The sequence below is a fragment of the Aethalodelphis obliquidens genome, unplaced genomic scaffold (genome assembly GCF_003676395.1).
Source record: "Aethalodelphis obliquidens isolate GAN/ISIS:26980383/991018 unplaced genomic scaffold, ASM367639v1 scaffold13, whole genome shotgun sequence".
NCBI lineage: Eukaryota > Metazoa > Chordata > Mammalia > Artiodactyla > Delphinidae > Aethalodelphis > Aethalodelphis obliquidens.
The window spans coordinates 31,340,797-31,362,603 of record NW_020837957.1 but is presented as its reverse complement, the minus strand read 5'-3'; positions in this window follow the sequence as shown (position 1 = coordinate 31,362,603).

Below are 21,807 nucleotides of genomic sequence, written 5' to 3'. Positions count from 1 at the left end.
GGTCCCTAAAATAGTGCCTGGCACATAGAAGTTGTTCAATAAACATTGCTGAATGAATAAATTAGTATCACCTTCATTTTAGAAATGAATATTTGCTCAAGAACACATAATAGTGGCAGAGCCTGTACTCAAGTTAAGCAGTCCTGACTCCAAATTCAGTGTACCTTGTAAATCAAGACAGTTAGATTTGCAAAATATGAAGAGGTGACGTAAAAGAAAAGCAGGGGTAGGAAACTTCTAGGAGTGAGTATTGGAGAAAAGACTTAAGAACATTGCATCTTTTTGTCATGATTTTGGAGAAGCCAGTGTAGAAGGTGGATAGTGATAGAAACAGGGCAACTGACTGTGGGTTGGGGACATGAGATATTATAGTCAGGAATCAGGAGTCAGGGTTGAGCTTGCAGGAATGTGCCATCAAGATGGACTCAGTAAATTGGAAGAAAGGGTCCTGATTCATCCTTTCTCTTACCCATTCCTGTATGATTCCTCCAAAAGAAAGAGAGAAGACATCCAGGCCTAATTTCATCCAAAAATGAAGCCTAAGCAAATAAAACAAGCAACAAACAAAAACCCTACATGATGACAAAATATTTATTTATGAGGCTGCTACATCAATAACATTAATTGTACAGTAATTGCCAAGAACAGAAATTAATGTGATTTTGTGGAAATCCACAATCAATCTCAGGCCTAATTTCTGTGAATGAATGCACTCTGAACAAAATTTCAGTTAGAGAGCATATTTTATTCTTAGAGCAGTTGGCAAAACGACACTGGGGAGGAGAATTGTAAGATGTAATAGTAGACTTCAGTCCTAAACTAGAGAGGCAATGAAGTCATTCCATTCAATACTGCCTAATCATAAGGCAGTTCCTTTATGGCCACGCAGTGAAACTGGTTCTGTGAATTACCAGACCTTACCTCTAGCTGTGAGAACATTCTCAAAGTAGCAGATTGAAAAGTTCAGTGATCTCAGTATCATAATAATATTTCCCCAGCCATACAGGGAGGTACAGTAAAATTGAATTACTTTCTGTTTAGGTAGCAGGCATAAATGAGAGAGACAAAGGACCTTCTCCTGATCTGCTTCAGTATGTGGAAATGAAATGCATTTTGCACAGCATCTGATGTGAATGTTACGTTCTCTATTCTGTGGTTAATTTTGAGCAACACTGTGGTTTTGCTTAAGGTTTTAAAAATCCGTCTCACTTTCATTTTGTGAATGCTTCTTATCTAGAGTGTCGTTCTGATACTATGGAGCTGGGATGGAGCTAGACCTCTTGTTTGTATTTCAGAGACTAAACAAGAGCTGCTGAAAATAATGCACCATATTCTAAACATTCAATTTTAGCATGGAAAACACTGTTTACACAGTCCGCAGTAATGGCAGCTGTTTCAGCTATTTAAATAGTGTAATTACACATTTCATTCCAGAGTATAACAGTAACAGTTAGTTTACTAGTAAATCTCGAATTGAATGTACCTGTTCCTATATAAACATGTACAGGTAACCTATCAATAGTTACTGCCAATTATATCTGAACTACAATTTGGTGTTTATTGGAGCTGCAGTGCTTCAAAAGAACACTTTCCTTGGGAATGTTGAAACTTCCTGCCCACCTCCCCCCCAATGATGAAAAAAAATACAGTTGTCAGCATAATGTCTTGACATTCATGATGCCAGCCTGTCTTTACTGGTGTCAGATGTGAAAATAAATAGATATTAAACTGTCAGTCAATGAAATTGCAAAGTCAAGAACAGCTCTAGCTGTGATCCTGTGTGTTCTACTTGATGGACACAGGTGTTTAAGTGTTATGAATTCAGCAGGGCTGGGGAACAAGAGAAACATTTTCCAGCAGTTTTCCACTTGCTAAAATATCTGAGATGAACTTTCCTACATCTCAGGACTTCTGTAGAACCTCAGAGGCTTGAGAAAGTGCCAAGAATTCTGCCACTGTTTTCAGTGCTAAAATGTGAAAAGTCAGTTCCAATTCCTGGAGGTACATTCTTTCATCCTATATGCATGCAGTCTCCAACACCAAATCAAGGGCAGCTTCACTGGCCTTGCATATACATTTGTGGCAGACCCAGACACCCACCTGGTTAATTTATTATTCATAAGACACTTAAAGCCAATCATCTGTCACTAATAAACACTAACACTATTAAAAATTAACGGTCATCTTAAAGCATGCTGAGACCAACTCTTCCGTCTGCTTGATGAGTACTGGAGCAAAGCACACCATATTTACTCATAACACGTATAACTGTTTATCCTTTGCTCTTGTTATTATCATTATTGTTTTTGTTATTAGCAATATGATGTTAGCCTATGTGAGACAGTACATCCTCTTGATGATACAAATTTCTCATTTTTCAATGTGTCATTAAATTTGTATCTCAACAAGTATCATAAATTCTTTTACCAGAAAATGTTGCTTTATAATGACATCATAAACAAAGCTCTGTATTTGAATACTAACTAGTGGTATGTAGAAAGAACTGGATTCTTGTTGCTCAAGGACTCTAATCCTGCATCCTTGGCCCATGGGCAGAGTAGTGTTCTCAAAAATCAAGAATTATAGCAGATGATTTTTGTGCCAACAGCTAGTTTAAATGTGATCAAAGTGAAATGTTGCTCAAAGCTGATAAGACATTATTTATATACCTGTGATCATTTATTAAATTATATGTAGAAAATCCTATGTTTAGTGTTTCTCCAATAATTCTCTTGCATTTACAATTCTTTTTTGTGTCTGCTTCTCTAAGGACTTAAACTAACACAGTAGAAAAGGCAGTTCAGAAAGGTTATTCCAGTGGTGAATTGGGCAATGGAATTTGACAGAAGTAAGTCTTACCAGATCAGATAAAATGCCTCATTCTGATCTATGTCTTCAAATCGGTATTCATGTTCAGGCATTTCCAAACTTGGGAAAGGATGGTGTTTGTGGTGACTCATGGTTGAAAGCAAGATGGATGAGAATGATGAGCACAAGTGCCAAAAGAAGCTGGAGATGCAAAAATCTTAAAGCTTTAGAACTCAAAAACTTTATTTTCCTGATTATGGGATAAAAGTCCTTCCACATGCCTCCTTTCCCATCAAGATTCTGCACTATTTTCTTGTCATTCATTTAATTGACAAGGAGAGGCAATATTTGTCTGTTTTCACTTCCTCATCTCCTTCTCCATAGTAGATTGCAAAATTGTCCACAGCTCTTTATCTAGCTCTGTATCCTTTTGCAGTAGGTCAGCCATTCCTCCCATCAAGAGACAAAGTCCATTTTCTTTATTCTGCAATCTGGCTGCCTTTGAGATTGGCTTTGGCCAACATGGTGGGGCATAGTGTGCCATCCATGCCTGGATCTCGAATCCTTTCATGCTTCTGCTCACTCTCTTGGGTCCCTTCAGGGCTGCTATGTGAGCAAATCTGGGCTAGCCTGCTGGGCAATGAGAAACACACAGCTCAGTCACCATCACCACACCAGCTGACAACCACCAGAAGCTGACTGGCAGCTGACTAAACAAGCATGAGTCCAACTGAGTCCTGAAAGAATCACCCCTCTGAGCCTCATCTAAATGACTGCCCCACAGAATTATGAATTAACAAAAATGGATGTTGTTTTAAAGCACAACAAAACTGATATTCCCTTTTTAACTCATTATAATGAATTTTTGGTCTTCATTTATGAACTTATCTTGTTATGGTCACTAACTAGTGAGCACTGTTGCCAGGTTTTTTTTTGTTTTGTTTTGTTTTTAAGTCTTTATTGAATTTATTAGGCTATTGCTTCTGTTTTATGTTTTGGTTTCTTGACCACGAGGCATGTGGGATCTTAGCTCCCCGACCCCAGGGATCAAAACCACACCCCCTGCGTTGGAAGGCAAAGTCTCAACCGCTGGACTTCCAGGGAAGTCCCTGTTGCCAGGTTTAATGACCTAATTGTAATTCTTGCCCTACGTTCCTCCTCTGTGGCACTGTTGCCTTCACTTTTCTTGTATGCCAGCAGGACAGTCTTCCTTCTACTTCTCTATTGACAGTTCCAGTGATTTTTTCTGGTTGCCTCTTAAATATTGGTGTTCTTTAAGGATCTGACCTTAATCATTTTCTCTATCTCTAAATGCTGTCCTTGGGTGATTTCATTCATTTGAATGTCCTCAACTTGTACACATATACTGATGATATCTATATGTACATTAATTAGCCCTGACAGATATTTGAGCTAGCTCAACTGGGATATCTAGGAAACACCTGAAATAAAATAAGTTTGAATTTTAACTCATAATTCACCTTCCCTCCAAATGTTTTTTGACTCTAATAGTCATAAATTTCCATTTTAGGAACCTCGGATTCATCCTTATTGTTTCCCTAAGTCTTTCTTTCCACATCTGAACTTCCATCCTTTCTTAGTTTAAGATCACAAAACGTCAGCTCAGACCAATGCGAAAAACCACCAGTCTCTTTGTTACCAGTCTTTCCCAGTACTACCAAACTTTAACTACCACAAAGAGAAATAATACCCTGGTATTTCCCTTTTTACAGCCTCTGCTCTAGTAAAGTCCAAACACTTTAATATGTATTTTAGAATCAGAAAAACCTGCTTTAAAGTTTTAGCCTCCCAACTTAATAAATCTCTGACCTTGGAAAATTGTGTAGCTTCTTTGCATTTCTATATGTTTCTCTATATGTAGCTTCTCAATTTCTCTGTGTTATAATGCACTTTGAAGTTGCTCTGACCATTGACATACTTTTTTCTTTCTTTCTTTCTTTTGGCTTAAAACAACACAAATTTATTTCCCTACAGTTCTGGAGGTAAAAGACATACTTTATATTAGGCTCTTATCAGAAGGAATGGCACATAGTGAATATTTAATGTTCACCTCTAAGTTACTTCTCTGACATTGTTTCTTGCTACTTCTATCATCTGTATTTTTTTCTTCACTCCTGGCCTTGAAATATTGAATGGATTGGCCACACTCAGTTTAGGACCATTTCCTAAATGGTCTACCACATTTTATTGATTCTAAGATACCGTTAACATCTCTAACATGAGGCTGTGTCTTACAATTAATGGCATATTATAGTTTAATTGGTACCTTTGCTTTGTTTTGTTTTGGTGGTACATATATGATGTATTTGATTAAATGAAATATGACATTTGCTGATTCCTTATTTTTTCATAATGCTATTTATTTTCCCTAGAACAATTTTCTTTCCATAACTTCTAGATAAACTCTTAGGCTTTTCCGAGTTGCCTAAACATTTTCTCCTTTTAAGTTTCCCATGATTCCACAGCTCACTTTTTATAATTCTCCATGTGCTTGGAGTAAATCAACTGTACAATTAGAGAGTATACAGTCCACATAAAACCACACTCACTTCTGACAATAACTACAGGTTCTAGGGATTCCCCAAACCACCCTCAGTTTAATAATTCTCCAGGATTATTCACAGAACTCAGTGAAATCTGTTACCACAATTGTGGTAATGGTTTACTACAGAGAAAGGATAGAGCTTAGAATCAGCCAAAGGAAGAAGAGCATAGGGCAGAGTGCAGGAAAGTATTAAACGTGGAGCTTCCTATGTCCTCTCCCCATGGAGTCAGGGTATGTTACTTTGTTGGCATCAATGTGAGATAGTATGCATGGAGTATTGCCAACCCAGGAAGCTCTCCTGAGACTAGGGTCCAGAGTTGTTACTGGGGCTCCATCACTTAGGCCTGATTGATTGACGTATTGCCAAAATGGTGGATCTTGGTCTCCAGGTGACTGATACCTTGTAACCCAAGTTCCACCCTAAATGATGTTGCTGGTCTATGCAGCACGAGCGAGGCAAACAAAAACACCCTTATCAGACACGACATTCCAAAGACTGAGAGATTACCTCCCAGGAGTACAAAAGCCAGACCTTTTTTTAAACAATGTTAAATTTTTTTACTACACACTATTATATACTAGATAGAAATTATTATAGCTTTTTATGTATCTTTTCTCTGTAGGCTATATGCTCCCAGAGGATTAAGAGCACATGTTTTAAGTCAAATAAACCTGTATTCAAATCTTGGATCCATTGCTTACCTACAGTATGACCTTGGACAAGTTACAACTGTAGTATTCTTATCCAAAATTTAGGTGAAATTATACTAATATTATGGGATTATTCTGTGATTGAATTAGATAACATATATGGAACATTTATCACACTATCTGTCTGGCCAGGGTAATGACTTAATAGATAGTTGCAAATATATGATTACCATCTTTTCTTTAATATCCACATGGATTATAATCAACATCCTAATCCTTTTATTAGGGAAAAAAATGAGCAAAAATAACAGAAGGAAAAAAAATTAAGTAACTCAGAGACTGAATCATTTCACTAAATATATTATGATCATATCCAATTTATAGTCAATCCATGAGTTACTAACTTTATGTTTTAGATTATTATTTCTAAAATAAGAGAGCTATAGTTATTAACATATTGAAAACATTGTGAGAGGAAAACTATAGCTAATAGGTATTTCTTCATTAAAGAAAATTTGTCTTTTAATTAAATTAAATATGAACATTTATAAAAGCAAACTGAAATCTCAAGATTAGTGATTGAATCTGAAAAATGAAATGTCAGATTTAGGAGCTCTTGCAAATGATCTTTTCCAACTTCCTTCAAGGTAGAAACTTTTAGAGCACCTATGTCAAGGACACATCCAACTCCGCTTCGATACTTCCAGTCCAGACAAGAAAAAAGAAGCTTTGTTTCAAGGTGGATTTGGTTTAAAATATTATCTTAAAAAATCTATACTGGACTTCCAATGCCAGCAAAATTGTAAACAAGATAATGTAAAATCTTTCTTACTACCAAACTCCAAAAATGCATGATAAAATATAACCATCATCCTTGTGAAAGCTAAATTCTTAAGAAATCTGGGGAAATATCTAGGGACAAGAAGTGAAGAAAACAAACAAACAAAAAAAAACAGAGTTCAAAACAAATGACCTGATGCTGAAGCTAAGATAAGAGTGTCGTTCCATCAGGTAGTCTACACATTCTTGGGCTAAGACCTTGGTGGATATAGGAGACCAGATTATGGACCTACTTAAGGTGGAGAATGGGACCTCACATGAAAAGAAAATAAAAAAAGGTTTAGGGTCTTGTAAGCATATTTAATAATAATTTAAAAATTAGAGAAATAAGGAGGTGGGGAGGGAAATCTAATAGAACAGTATATGTATAAGGAAACTTCAGACTTAAGACCTGAGTAGGAAAAAAGTCTGCTCTGAGATTTTTACCTATAGTCCTACCCTCTTTAAGGTTTAGAATTAAATTTAGACTATGCTTGGGAGTTTAGGAATCCCCAAACTAGGGGAAAAATAGTAATCCCAAATTATTTTCATACTGATGACACTTCTGTTATATCTATAATATACACATTCAAATCCACTCTTGAGGCATATATATTCCAACCAGGCCACAGAGAATTTCCACAGATAAAGTCCAGTTGAATATAACCTCACAATTCAATGTTATAAACAAATAGAGAGTTAATGGATGTATCAAACATTAGTGTTAAATCCCTGTGAACCTCAGACATAGAACTAAGAAATTAAAAGTGTGTTTAAAATTTATTAAAATGTAGAAGAAGGACTTATAAACCTAGAACTACAATTAGATGCAATAAAAAGCAAAAATGCAGATAGGAAAAAGATTCAAATAGAATATCAAGAAAGGAAAAATATATTCAGTGAAATTAAAAATTGAGTGGGAGAGTTAAAGAGCATTTTGCATACTGCTAAAGAGAGCAGAGAAATGGAAAGATAGATCTGATGAAAGTCCCCTTTGTCATATAAAGTAACATTCACAGTTTCTGGGGACTAGGATGTGGATCCCTTTGGGGGCCATCACTCAGCCTGCCACATGAGGTAATAGCTAAGAATTTTCCAGATTTAACAAAACATAATGATAAACTTCATATAATGATCTTTTCCCATAGAACCAAATATTTTTGTTTTTAATTTAATATAATGATAATATAATACATTTTATTAACAGAGTAGAATTAAATAGAATAATTAATTAGTGAATAAATAAATCCACTTGTAGTTACAGACTTATTATAGTAAAACTACAATACCCAAAATAAAAAGCAATAATAATATTCAAAAGATGTTAGAATGATAACTTTAAAATTCAGAGAGAAAGCTTGCTGGCACTATAAACTTTACATGGTTAAGTTCTCATCAAAGACTCAGTGTAACATAAAGCCCTGTTTGACAAAGATTGTTAGGCATCATCTCATTCATAGATCCTCACAGAAAGAGATTGTAAAAGAAGTACTTTACAAAGAAGAAACTGAAAAGGAAGGAGTGAGATGTAAAAAATGGAAGAAACATTAGAAATATAAAGGCGTGAGATATAAGAAACAGTAGTAGGCAGATAAACTAGTAAAGCACAGGCACATCCAAATAATGATGGCATGAGGTAATTACAATGACTGCTCATTGTGGAAATAAAATATCAAGCAATATATGTAAAACTGAAGGAGTTCTGAGTTAATGCATTAAGACTTTTGTATTGCTTGAGAGTAGATAAGGATTATGATTAAATTTAAAAAGATAGCCATTAAGTTATATTAAAATTTGAAGGCTAACTACTAAAAGCATAGAAATAAAATATCACTTCTAACTCAGTAGAGGAGGAAGGTAAAAGCATAAATCTACAGCAGCTAGAATCCAGAAAAGAAGAAAATGACCCTGTCCCCTCAAAATGCATGATAAATAGGAAGCAAACCATAAGATAATAGAGACATGTCAACAGACAACTAATATAAACAAAATAAACAGTTAAAAGTGAGAGATTTTTCAGATTGATCCAAAAAAATTCTTATTTGCATAAGGTACACCTAAAATATATAGGTGTTCAAAATTCAAAGTAAAGAGATGGGGGGGGGGAAGGCAAAAAGTAAATTCTAATGAAAATAAAAGCTGTGGCAGCCCTATTTATGTTAAATAGAGTTGAAAATATACTTAAGGATAAGAAGGGCCACAACACAATGAGAAAGGAATAATTCACCAAGGAAATGTAAAAGTTTTGGACTTTTCAGTACCTGATAAGACAGTCTCAAAATATGTTAGGAAATAAATTGATAGAATTACAAGGAATAATTGATTAATCCAAAATCATACTGGTTAAGTTGAAAGAAATGCTCAATTATTGGTCAATTACACAGAAAAGGACAGCGGGGGGAAGATGGCGGAAGAGTAAGACGCGCCTTCCTCCCCACAGATACATCAGAAATACATCTACACGTGGAACAACTCCTACAGAACACCTACTGAACGCTGGCAGAAAACCTCAGACCTCCCAAAAGGCAAGAAACTCCCCACGTACCTGAGTAGGGTAAAATAAAAAAGAATAAACAGAGACAAAAGAATAGGGATGGGACCTGCACCAGTGGAAGGGAGCTGTGAAGGAGGAAAGGTTTTCACACACTAAGAAGCCCCTTCGCAGGCGGAGACTGTGGGTGGCAGTGGGGGAAAGCTTCGGAGCCGTGGAGGAGAGCACAACAACAGGGGTGCAGAGGGCAAAGCGGGGAGACTTCTGCACAGAGGATGGGTGCTGACTGGCACTCACTAGCCCGAGAGGTTTGTCTGTTCACCCGCCCGGCAGGCGGGGCTGGGAGTTGAGGCTCGGGCTTCAGTTGGAGCACAGGGAGAGGACTGGCAGCGTGAACACAGCCTGAAGGGGTTACTGCACCACGGCTAGCCGGGAGGGAGTCCGGGAAAAAGTCTGGACCTGCCGAAGAGGCAAGAGACTTTTTCTTCCCTCTTTGTTTCCAGGTGCACGAGGGGAGGGGATTAAGAGCACTGCTTAAAGGAGCTCCAGAGACGGGCGCGAGTTGCAGCTAACAGCGCGGACCCCAGAGACGGGCATGAGCTGCTAAGGCTGCTGCTGCTACCACCAAGAAGCCTGTGTGCGAGCACAGGTCACTATCCACACTCCCCTCTCGGGAGCCTGTGCAGCCCGCCACTGCCAGGGTCCCGGGATCCAGGGACAACTTCCCCAGGAGAATGCAGGGCGCGTCTCAGGCTGGTGCAACGTCACACTGGCCTCTGCCGCTGCAGGCCCGCCCTGCATCGTGCCCCTCCCTCCCCCTGGCCTGAGTGAGCCAGAGCCCCCGAATCAGCGGCTCCTTTAACCCCGTCCTGTCTGAGCAAAGAACAGACGCCCTCAGGAGACCTACATGCAGAGGCGGGGCCAAATCCAAAGCTGAGCCCCGGGAGCTGTGCAAACAAAGAAGAGAAAGGGAAATCTCTCCCAGCAGCCTCAGAAGCAGCGGATTAAAGCTCCACAATCAACTTGATGTACCCTGCATCTGTGGAATACCTGAATAGACAACGAATCATCCCAAATTGAGGAGGTGGACTCTGAGAGCAAGATTTATTATTTTTTCCCCTTTTCCTCTTTTTGTGAGTGTGTATGTATATGCTTCTGTGTGAGATTTTGTCTGTATAGCTGTATAGCTTTGCTTTCACCATTTGTCCTAGGGTTCTATCTGTCCGTTTCTTTTTTTTTACTTAAAAAATTTTTTTTTCTTAATAATTATTTTTTTATTTTAATAAATTTAGTTTATTTTATCTTTATTTTATTTTATTTTATCCCCTTTCTTTCTTTCTTTCTTTCTACTTTTTCTCCCTTTTACTCTGAGCCATGTGGATGAACGGCTCTGGGTGCTGCAGCCAGGAGTCAGTGCTGTGCCTCTGAGGTGGGAGAGCCAACTTCAGGACACTGGTCCACAAGGGACCTCCCAGCTCCACATAATATCAAATGGCGAAAATCTCCCAGAGATCTCCATCTCAACACCAACACCCAGCTTCACTCAACGACCAGCAAGCAACAGTGCTGGGCACCCTATACCAAACAACGAGCAAGACAGGAACACAACTCTACCCATTAGCAAAGAGGCTGCCCAAAATCATAATAAGTCCACAGACACCCCAAAACACACAACCAGACGTGGACCTGCCCACCAGAAAGACAAGATCCAGCCTCATCCACCAGAACACAGGCAATAGTCCCCTCCACCAGGAAGCCTACACAACCCACTGAACCAACATTAGCCACTGGGGACAGACACAGAAAACAACGGGAACTACGAACCTGCAGCCTGCAAAAAGGAGACCCCAAACACAGTAAGATAAGCAAAATGAGAAGACAGAAAAAGACACAGCAGATGAAGGAGCAAGATAAAAACCCACCACACCTAACCAACGAAGAGGAAATAGGCAGTCTACCTGAAAAAGAATTCAGAATATGATAGTAAATATGATCCAAAATCTTGGAAATAGAATAGAGAAAATGCAAAAAAGCATTTAACAAGGACCTAGAAAAACTAAAGATGAAACAAGAAATGATGAACAACACAATAAATGAAATTAAAAATACTCTAGAAGGGATAAATAGCAGAATAACTGAGGCAGAAGAACGGATAAGTGACCTGAAAGATAAAATAGTGGAAATAACTACTGCAGAGCAGAATAAAGAAAAAGAATGAAAAGAACTGAGAACAGTCTCAGAGACCTCTGGGACAACATTAAACACACCAACATTCGAATTATAGGGGTTCCAGAAGACGAAGAGAAAAAGAAAGGGACTGAGAAAATATTTGAAGAGATTATAGTTGAAAACTTCCCTAATATGGGAAAGGAAATAGTTAATCACGTCTAGGAAACAAAGAGAGTCCCATACAGGATAAGTCCAAGGAGAAACACGCTAAGACACATATTGATCAAACTTTCAAAAATTAAATACAAAGAAAACATATTAAAAGCAGCAAGGGAAAAACAACAAATAACACACAAGGGAATCCCTATAAAGTTAACAGCTGATATTTCAGCAGAAACTCTGCAAACCAGAAGGGACTGGCAGGACATATTTAAAGTGATGAAGGAGAAAAACTTACAACCAAGATTACTCTACCCAGCAAGGATCTCATTCATATTTGATGGAGAAATTAAAACCTTTACAGACAAGCAAAACCTGAGAGAGTTCAGCACCACCAAACCAGCTTTACAACAAACACTAAAGAATCTTCTCTAGGCAAGAAACACAAGAGAAGGAAAAGGCCTACAACAAAAAACCCAAAACAATTAAGAAAATGGGAATAGGAACATACATATTGATAATTACCTTAAATGTAAATGGATTAAATGCTCCCACCAAAAGACACAGACTGGCTGAATGGATACAAAACCAAGACCCATATATACGCTGTCTACAAGAGACCCACTTCAGACCTAGAGAAACATACGGACTGAAAGTGAGGGGATGTAAAAAGATATTCCATGCAAATGGAAACTAAAAGAAAGCTGGAGTAGCAATTCTCATATCAGACAAAAGAGACTTTAAAATAAAGACTATTAGAAGAGACAAAGAAGGACACTACATAATGATCAGGGATCGATCCAAGAAGAAGATATAAAAATTGTAAATATTTATGCACCCAACATAAGAGCACCTCAATACATAAGGCAAATATTAACAGCCATAAAAGGGGAAATCAACAGTAACACATTCATAGTAGGGGACTTTAACACCCCACTTTCACCAATGGACAGATCATCCAAAATGAAAATAAACAAGGAAACACAAGCTTTAAATGATACATTAAACAAGATGGACTTAATTGATATTTATAGGACATTCCATCCAAAAACAATAGAATACACATTTTTCTCAAATGCTCATGGAGCATTCTCCAGGACAGATCATATCTTGGTTCACAAATCAAGCCTTGGTAAATTTAATAAAAATGAAATTGTATCAAGTATCTTTTCCGACAACAATGCTATGAGACTAGATATCAATTACAGGAAAAGATCTGTGAAAACTACAAACACACGGAGGCTAAACAATACACTACTTAATAATGAAGTGATCCCTGAAGAAATGAAAGAGAAAATCAAAGAATACCTAGAAACAAATGACAATGGAGACACGACGACCCAAAACCTAAGGGATGCAGCAAAAGCAGTTCTAAGATGGTAGAATATAGCAATACAATCCTACCTTAAGAAAAAGGAAACATCTCGAATAAGCAACCTAACCTTGCACCTAAAGCAATTAGAGAAAGAAGTAAAAAAAAATCCCAAAGTTAGCAGAAGGAAAGGAATCATAAAGAACAGATCAGAAATAAATGAAAAAGAAATGAAGAAAATGATAGCAAAGTTCAATAAAACTAAAATCTGGTTCTTTGAGAAGATAAACAAAATTGATAAACCATTAGCTAGACTCATCAAGAACAAAAGGGATAAGACTCAAATCAATAGAATTAGAAATGAAAATGGAGAAGTAACAACAGACACTGCAGAAATACAAAAGATCATGAGAGATTACTAAAGGCAACTCTATGCCAATAAAATGCACAACCTGGAAGAAATGGACAATTCTTAGAAATACACAACCTGCCCAGACTGAATCAGGAAGAAATAGAAAATATGAACAGACAAATCACAAGAACTGAAATTGAAACTGTGATTAAAAATCTTCCAACAAACAAAACGCCAGGATCAGACGGCTTCTCAGGCGAATTCTATCAAACATTTAGAGAAGAGCTAACACCTATCCTTCTCAAACTCTTCCAAAATATAGCAGAGGGAGGAACACTCCCAAACTCATTCTACAAGGACACCATCAACCTGATATCAAAACCAGACAAGAATGCCACAAAGAAAGAAAACTACAGGCCAATATCACTGATTAACATAGATGCAAAAATCCTCAACAAAATACTAGCAAACAGAATCCAACAGCACATTAAGAGGACCATACACCATGATCAAGTGGGTTTATTCCAGGAATGCAGGGATTCTTCAATATACACAAATCAACCAATGTGATACACCATATTAACAAATTGAAGGAAAAAAACCATGTGGTCATCTCAGTATATGCAGAGAAAACTTTCAACAAAATTCAACACCGATTTATGATAAAAACCCTCCAGAAAATAGGCATAGAGGGAACTTTCCTCAACATCATAAAGGCCATATATGACAAACCCACAGCCAACATCATCCTCAAAGGTGAAAAACTGAAAGCATTTCCACTAAGATCAGACCAAGACAAGGTTGCCCACTCTCACCACTATTATTCAACATAGTTTTGGAAGCTTTAGCCACAGAAATCAGAGAAGAAAAGGAAATAAAAGGAATCCAAATCAGAAAAGAAGAAGTAAAGCTGTCATTGTTTGCAGATGACATGATACTCTACATAGAGAATCCTAAAGATGTTACCAGAAAACTACTAGAGCTAATCAATGAAGTTGGTAAAGTAGCAGGATACAAAATTAATGCACAGAAATCTCTGGCATTCCTATGTACTAATGATGAAAAATCTGAAAGTGAAATCAAGAAAACACTCCCATTTACCACTGCAACAAAAAGAATAAAATATCTAGGAATAAACCTACCTAAGGAGACAAAAGACCTGTATGCAGAAAATTATAAGACACTGATGAAAGAAATTAAAGATAATACAAATAGATGGAGAGATATACCATGTTCTTGGGTTGGAAGAATCAACATTGTGTAAATGACTTTACTACCCAAAGCAATCTATAGATTCAATGCAATCCCTATCAAACTACCACTGGCATTTTTCACAGAACTAGAACAAAAAATTTCACAATTTAAATGGAAACACAAAAGACCCCAAATAGCCAAAGCAATCTTGAGAACGAAAAACGGAGCTGGAGGAATCAGGCTCCCTGACTTCAGACTATACTACAAAGCCACAGTAATCAAGACAGGATGGTACTGGCACAAATACAGAAAGATAGATCAATGGAACAGGATAGAAAGCCCAGAGATAAACCCACACACAGATGGTCACCTTATCTTTGATAAAGGAGGCAGGAATGTACAGTGGAGAAAGGACAGCCTCTTCAATAAGTGGTGCTGGGAAAACTGGACAGGTACATGTAAAAGTATGAGATTAGAACACTCCCTAACACCATACACAAAAATAAGCTCAAAATGGATTAAAGACATAAATGTAAGGCCAGAAACTATCAAACTCTTAGAGGAAAACATAGGCAGAACACTCTATGACATAAATCACAGCAAGATCCATTTTGACCCACCTCCTAGAGAAATGGAAATAAAAACAAAAATAAACAAATAGGACCTAATGAAACTTCAAAGCTTTAGCACAGCAAAGGAAACCATAAAGAAGATGAAAAGACAACCCTCAGAATGGAAGAAAATATTTGCAAATGAAACAACTGACAAAGGATTAATCTCCAAAATTTACAAGCAGCTCATGCAGCTCAATAACAAAAAAACAAACAGCCCAATCCAAAAATGGGCAGAAGACCTAAATAGACATTTCTCCAAAGAAGATATACAGACTGCCAACCAACACATGAAAGCATGCTCAATATCATGAATCATTAGAGAAATGTAAATCAAAACTACAGTGAGATATCATCTCACACTGGTCAGAATGGCCATCATCAAAAAATCTAGAAACAATAAATGCTGGAGAGGGTGTGGAGAAAAGGGAACACTCTTGCACTGCTGGTGGGAATGTGAACTGGTACACCCACCATGGAGAACAGTATGGAGGTTCCTTAAAAAACTAAAAATAGAACTACCATATGACCCAGCAATCCCACTACTGGGCATATACCCTGAGAAAACCATAATTCAAAAACAGTCATGTACCAAAATGTTCATTGCAGCTCTATTTATAATAGCCAGGAGATGGAAATAACCTAAGTGTCCATCATCAGATGAATGGATAAAGAAGATGTGGCACATATATACAATGGAATATTGCTCAGCCATAAAAAGAAACGAAATTGAGTTATTTGTAGTCAGGTGGATGGACCTAAAGTCTGTCATACAGAGTGAAGTAAGTCAGAAAGGTAAAGACAAATACTGTATGCTAACACCTATATATGGAATATAAGAAATAAAATGTCATGAAGAACCTAGGGGTAAGACAGGAATAAAGACACAGACCTACTAGAGAATGGACTTGAGGATATGGGAAGAGGGAGGGGTAAGCTGTGACAAAGTGAGAGACTGGCATGGACATATATACACTACCAAACGTAAAATAGATAGCTAGTGTGAAGCAGCCGTATAGCACAGGGAGATCAACTCGGTGCTTTGTGACCACCTAGAGGGGTGGGATAGGGAGGGTGGGAGGGAGGGAGATGCAAGAGGGAAGAGATATGGGATCATATGTATATGTATAACTGATTCACTTTGTTATAAAACAGAAACTAACACGCCATTGTGAAGCAATTATACTCTAATAAAGATGTAAAAAAAAAATACACAGAAAATATAACACTAAGTACGTAGAATATCTTACCAGTCTGGTTATCAAGCTTATTCTAATAGATTTATATATAACCCAAGGTATTACTGTCAAACACAAATAGAACCTTTATGAAAATTGAAGTAAGTTCAAGGCAAGTCTCACTGATCGCAAATAATCCATGAGATATAGATCATGTTCTTTAAAATGCAATTGAATCATTGCATCGTCATTAAAATCAATAACAAAAAGATCGTCAAAGTCATTGCATCATCATTTAAATCAATAACAATTATTATAGAAACAATCTCATGAAAATTCAAACACAAACATTTGAGTAACCCATGAGTCCAAGAAAAAAAAATACAATAAATTTTTGTCTGTTTAAAAAATTTACCTGTTTAAATTTATAAGATTTTGAAAAATTTATATTTTAATTATGAAAAGCAGGATGCAAAGGTTCATTTTCAATATTATCCTAGCCATGTAAAAATGTGCTTAAAACAATATTTAGGAAAATTTATCCAAGGTGTTTGTAATGTCTGTTCCTAGGTAAAATTATTATGGTTAATTTTTTTCTTTATATTTTTATGTAGTTTTTAATTCTCTCTAAGGAGCCTGTACAGGTTCTTTAATGTTAAATAATAAACATCTTTAAAGGTTTGAAAACAAAAACAAAATAAAGTTGGTTCTATGGAAAATAAAACTTTAAAACAAGCTAAATTCTTATGGTTCTAAGACTAATAGAAATGACTAAACTAAAGGTAAAGAAAAAGAAAGGAAATATAATACTAGAAATCACAAAGAAAACTCCAGATAGAGGTTTTTTGTAACTATAATGTAATGCTATGAAAACTTTAAATTTGGAATGCTTATAAATTTACTTATAAATGTATAAATTTGAAGGCTTTTATAAACAGTTTACCAAAAGAATTTAACTTGCCAGGCTGACTCGCAAACAAATTAAAGATATGATTACACTTACAACTATTATGCATATTTAATCACTATTTAAAAATATATTCTATTCATATATCCTCAAATTACAGACCTAGATAGTTAAAAATAATTATATACTTAAAGCATCAGTAGAATTATTTTTAACAAAATTTCTCAAATATTTTAAAAAAGGCTATTAGAGGAAAAAAATTATAGATTACCATTAAGTTGTGTCTACCCAAGTTTTAATACTAGACAATATACATTAATGTAATTTCTCATGAGAAATTAAAGATGAAAGAAACATAAATAGATCAATAGATACAGAAAAACCCAACATATATTAATGATAAAACTATAATCAAAATAGGAATAGAAAGAAAATTCCTTAACCTAACAAAGTGATAGTCACTAAAACTCTAGTAAATATTATATCTAACGGTGAAACATTAGAAGCTTTTTATTTCCTAAGTCAGGATCAAGACAGACATACTTACTATCATTGTGTCTAATTCATTGCTTGAAGGGACTAGCTAATATAAATAAACAATACAAAGAAATAAAATATATTTGGATGGAAAAAAGGAAATAAAAATCTAATTTTTCAGGGATAGTATGATTGCATAGGAAACCCAAGTAAATTTACAAATTATTAGAATCAATAAGAGCATTAAGCAAGTATTCTGGACACAAATTCAATATACAAAAGTGAATTAGAAAATGTAATGCCAAAATCTTCATTTAAAAGTGGCACAAAGACTGGCATGAATACAGTAATTAATTTCACAAAAGATGTTCAACTTTTACGTAGAAAACATTAAAACTATGTTGGGAGACATAATGAAGACCAAACAAATGAAGCAATGTAATGTGCTCATGGATGGAAAGACTCACTATTATTAAAACATTTAGTTTTCCTAAATTAATATATTAATTAAATGCAAATCTAATTTAAAAAATAGGTTTTTCATGAAATTTGACAAGTTTATCCTGAAATTCATATGGAAATACAAAGGCCAATATTGGCCAAGAAAATTTGGAGGAAGTATAAGGTGGGAAGATTTGCCATATCAAGCTTCCAGAAGTATTATCACAAAATTATAATTATAAAATACTGTGGTATTGGTGTAAAAAATATTTTTCTGAAACAGAATGGGTTACTTAAAAACAGGCCCGTTCAACTTACTATAATAATAACTTAGTAATAGCAAATTACTATATTCCAGAGGTAGTATTGCACAACAGAAAGGAATTAACAAATAGGACAAATGATTTTGCATCAATTATCTCTGTACCTCACATAAATTACAAAAATTAATTAGAATTTAAGATCTAAATGTCAAAAGAATAATTTTCAAAAGAAGAAGATAATATAAGAAAAGATCTTGGGGCTTCCCTGGTGGCGCAGTGGTTGAGAGTCTGTCTGCCGATGCAGGGGACACCAGTTCATGCCCTGGTCTGGGAAGATCCCACATGCCACGCAGCAGCTGGGCCCGTGAGCCATGGCTGCTGAGCCTGCGCGTCCGGAGCCTGTGCTCCGCAACGGGAGAGGCCACAGCGGTGAGAGGCCCGCGTACCGCAAAAAAAAAAAAAAAAAAAAAAAAAAAAGGGAAAAGATCTTAATGAACTTCAGGGAAGGCATAAATGTTTAAGCTGTGAAGGGAGAAAAACACATTTGATTACATCTAAATTAAAAATTTTTATGTATTAAATGATATTCAAAGCATAATGAAAAAATGTATTTTGCTTTCACTATCTACCTGAGAATTTCTGAATTTTAACTTCTTGTGCTGTTTACTTTTTACTATCAAACCAACAACACAAGACAGCAAATACATTGTATAACTTCATTTAAAATTCTATTTTTTTGGAACATATTCTATGCCAAAGGCTTTGTGACACATAGACAGCAGTGCTTTAACAAATCTTATTTACCCTGCCTTCCACCCAACCTATTGCCTTTAGTGGTTATAATTATCCTCAAGGATGTATATTATTTCAAAGCTTTAAATTCTTATTTTAAAGGCTTCAGCAAGGGAGTTTTGATTTCAGATCCCTGAGCTTTGGAGCTGAATTTGTGTCTTGAGAATGTGATGAGGTGCTGTCTAGTTTTTATTTGATGGAAACGTTATTTTATTTAGAATGCCCAGTAATGCCACCTGCTCACCAAACCCACAACAGAATGGCTCTATCAAAAGATTCAAAACACCTTGATGTTAATTTGCTATGTCTATCTTTTCCTTATTTAGCTCAGACTCTTCTTTGGTAATCTTCCTAATTGAGTGTTTTCTTCACTGGGCAAATTCCCAGCTTGAGTCACATTTGTTATTCTGAACGAAACTGATTATTTCCATCCATGTTTATACATGTATGGTTAGCTTAAAAAGCTCAGGGAGCATGTGTGTGGGAGAATGTAGAAATGTTTATGTATATGCTTGTATGACTGTTGTCACTTACCATACATATACATAAACAGCTTTGAAAGAAAACCAATAGATTCTGTTCCTGCTCTCTTCACAGTGTAAACTTTCCAATATAATCTTGTTTCCTCCTATAGACCTCGTCCTAATTTGTCTTTTCTTTATCTCAAAATTCCTGGGCTGTCAAGCCAAGTTACTCTTAAAAGGACTCTGGGAATTTCAGTCAAGAGAAAGATATATTAAAGAATCATTATTCAAACATAAAAATTTAATAAAAATGTTAACAAGGTTTCCCCAAGGTGGGGCTGTTTATTGCTTACAGTTTTGTTTTGTTTTGTTGTGTTTTTTTAACAACACAATTACATGTCTACAGAGAGAGGTCAGGTATAACTTATAGCACTTGTTATTAAAGAAAATGTGGGTGAAAGAGAACACAGTCCCCCAAACATTATACACACAACTTTCTTTCCTATGTAATTTTAAACTCTTTTAATTTTTCTCCAGTTTCAAAGGGAAGTTCAAATATGAATGATGGCAGTGTTTTTTTCTTTAATTCATGACAGCTAATCTTTACTTTGGGCTTTGCCAGTCACATCTAACTATGTCTCATTGCATGTGCCCTGACACAATACATCATAGCAAAGGTGATCCAATATCGTGTGACACTTTTTATAAAAAGGATATTAAATGGTGGCAGAAGATACACCTGAAACACGTCAACGTGGGCCCATGGGGCATTGTTCTTCACTAATAGTTTGCTCTCTCAGGGTCTGGCTAGAAAAATTACTATTGTCCTTTATATATAAACATCCTTATCCAAATAGTCTCCTCTTATGCCTAATATATGCATTCCTGCCATATGAAAGCCACTTGCTTAAGCTGCTTTTCTGTCTATTTGTAGTCTGTTCAGGCACACAGTCCCCAGCAGGAGTCCAGCTCCATGATTCATTGCCTCAGATTTCCTATGGAGCTTACATGATGCTCGCTCAGCCCCATATGGTTTTGTATCCATTATAACCAGGGACAAGTAAGCAGGGCTCAGGAGTCTGAGCATCCATCTAGGAATAGCTCCCTGATGCCTTGCTTTACTCACTATAAATGAACAATGAATTCTTTACATGCTAACCCTGTGTGGTGAAGAGAAATTATAGGAGCTTACTTGAGTTAAATAAGGGAAGAAGCATTTAGAGTGAAGCTCCTTAAATGAGCAGGTCAATAACTAGTTTACAGAGACCAGGACACCTGGCTAATGGGAGAATAAAGAATTATACTTGTCACAGAAAAAGAAAGATGCTGTTCTGGTTTAGTGCTAAATAATTACATTCATTATACCGAGAAAGCTCTGCAAGTGGTCGGCTGCACTAGTTAATTCATTAGCAAAACTAATCAGCAAACCACAAACAACAATCGGGGGTAAATTTAACCAATTCTAATGGAAGGTTTGGAAAAACAAGATTTTCTTTATACTAGAGAGGAAAATTATGCTGGAAAACTGCACACATAATTGTATGTATCTCCTTACTTTGTCCTGAGTTTCAATGTGAAAGAAGGAAATCATAGCTAAGGCAGAGAGAGGACATGTGTACAAATGATAAGTTCACTGAATTATTTCAGATGACCTAAAATATCCCAGAGTTTCATTGTTAATCCTGACAATGTATAGAAAACAGACTCCAACAACAAGGGGTTTTCCACTATCTACTTTATGGGATCTTTAATTGTATAAATAAACATAATATGTATGTTATATGTAATATATAATAACTATAGTTTAATACTCAAGAGTTAATAATATAACTTTGACTCATGTAACCAAGAGAAGCTTGGAGTAGTTTTACCTATTTACCTAACCACTTGAGGATTAAGTGGTTGATACAAAACTCCAGTGTAATTACAATGGTTTTCATTCTGACTTTTATGCAATTAATTTGTTCATTTGTGCATTCAATATGCATCATAACTTTAGACAAAAATCCTGCTGAAGAAACAGCAAGTTGCCTTGGTGGAGGCGGAAAAGCTTTTAGATACTACTGGGCTCTAAGACCCTCCTTCTCAAAATGAATTCTTTTCCTTTATTTCTGGAAGGAAGACATTTTTTTTCTGTCTTTTAGAAAGGAAGA